Genomic DNA, 2,004 nt, shown 5'->3' with positions numbered 1-2,004 from the left:
AGCCAATTGACCTATTTGTGTCTCCAAACTCCTAATTGAAGACCTTGCCTCTGTCATGAATTGATTTAATTGGGATGGCTGAATTGTTGGTGGGTTCATTTGAGGAGGTGGTGGTGGATGAGATGGGTGTGGGTTTGGATCATAATAAGGTCTAGCATGTAATCCATAAGTCGGTTGATGAGGGGGTTGTTGAGGTGGGTACTGTGGATACTGCGGTTGTAACCCTTGGTTATTTTTCCAAGACAAATTAGGGTGATTTTTCCATGCAGGAGTATATGAATTGGAGTAGGTGTTGGGTGCAGGTCTTGAAAAGTTACCAATAACCTGTGCCTGTTCCAAAGGCATATTATTTACGTCTGTTGAGTAACTAGCTGTGCTCGGGCATTGTTCATAAGAATATCGTCCCCCACAAATCTCACAACTCATGACATTCTGTACTTGCATTGCTTGTGCAGCTAGGTTATTCTGCTGTAATTGCTTGGTTAGAGATGCCACTTGAGCAGTCAATAAAGCAATTGGATCAACCTCTAAGACTCCTGCTACTTTCTTATTCTCACGCTCAGTAGGCCAATTATAGTTTTTCATGGCCATCTCTTCCAATAATTCATATGCTTCATTAGCGCTTTTTCTCATAAACGCTCCTCCCGATGCTGCATCTATAATTGTCCTTGTATTTCCCCCCAAACCATTGTAAAATGTATGAACTAGCAGCCACTTCTCTACTCCATGATGTGGGAATTTCCTTTGCAACTATTTAAAATGTTCCCATGCATCATATAAAGACTCTCCATCCAGCTGATGGAAGTTATTAATTTCTCCTCTTATTCTGGCTGACTTGGCAGGAGGAAAATACTTACCAAGGAAAATATGAGTCAACTCTTCCCAATTAACTATAGAGTTGGCTTGTAATGAATTCAACCAACTCTTAGCTCTGTCTCTTAGTGAAAATGGGAATAATCTTAATCTTACAAAATTATTACTCACCCCATTCATTTTGAATGTCGCACACAGCTCTAAAAAGTTTGTGATACAGAGATTTGGATCCTCATTTGGTAACCCCCCAAATTGTACACAATTCTGTACCATTTGAATAATTGAGGGTTTTATCTCAAAATTATTTTCCTCAACAGTAGGAGGACGAATGCATGAATGTATCCCCGTAACAGTAGGGAGTACATAGTTTCTCAATGGTGGATCGACTTCAGCTGCATTACCCATATTTGCATTGTTGTTCAAACCATTATTTGTGTTCTCAGACATGGTGAAATCCAACATTTTCTTTATCTTGCGATTTTCTCTGCACGTTCTCTCAATTTCAAGATCTATCAGTACGAGTTCCTTTTGTCTACTTCCCCGCATATACCAACAATTTTTGAAACAAACAACAACCTCGATCCGAATAATTGTAAGATATAGAAACCAAATTAGAACAAACAACAATTAATTTTTATATTGGAAATTTAGTCCCCGTCAACAGCGTCAAAAACTTGATCGTTAAAATATGTACGCAAGTGCACGCAATTGATTCAAGTAATATAGATGATAAAATAGAGTATCGTTCCCACAAAGACTATTTCCCAATTACCAATAATTGTTCTTTAATTTCTATTTGGCAAAAAAAGTTTAGATGAATGAATTTAATTTTAAAATTGTAAATAACTAATTAAAATATGAAAATCACTATTAAAAAGACCTAGGATGTTAATTTCATTAACTTTTCATTCTTCTAATTTCATTAATCAGTTCTAAATTTCTTTCTTTCTATTCTAATATCAGGTTAACATAAATCGATTCTTATTCTTTTTCAAGATATAAGATCTCATCCTATATGCAAGTTTTCTACATTTCTGTGATAAACTTAAACATATAACAGACATTAAGCATGGAAACCTAATTACTACACAAGCCATACAGGTACTTTCATCCAATATGAAACCTATGTCTATATAACGATAGCATATTCAATTCTCATCTTTAGAATTTTGAATCAAAATCATAAATCAA

General features: G+C 35.4%; 1 non-coding gene across 1 annotated transcript; it reads left to right on the top strand.

Moving 5' to 3' along the window:
* The first annotated feature begins 721 nt into the window (after positions 1-721).
* LOC133833686 (small nucleolar RNA R71) lies at positions 722-828 on the top strand. The gene has a single exon (XR_009893053.1). It is a non-coding gene; the product is annotated as a small nucleolar RNA R71 (small nucleolar RNA).
* Positions 829-2,004: the final 1,176 nt, after the last annotated feature.

This window comes from Humulus lupulus, chromosome 4, assembly GCF_963169125.1.
Source record: "Humulus lupulus chromosome 4, drHumLupu1.1, whole genome shotgun sequence".
Taxonomy (NCBI): Eukaryota; Viridiplantae; Streptophyta; class Magnoliopsida; order Rosales; family Cannabaceae; genus Humulus; species Humulus lupulus.
This window is presented reverse-complemented; position numbering and strand designations above follow the sequence as displayed.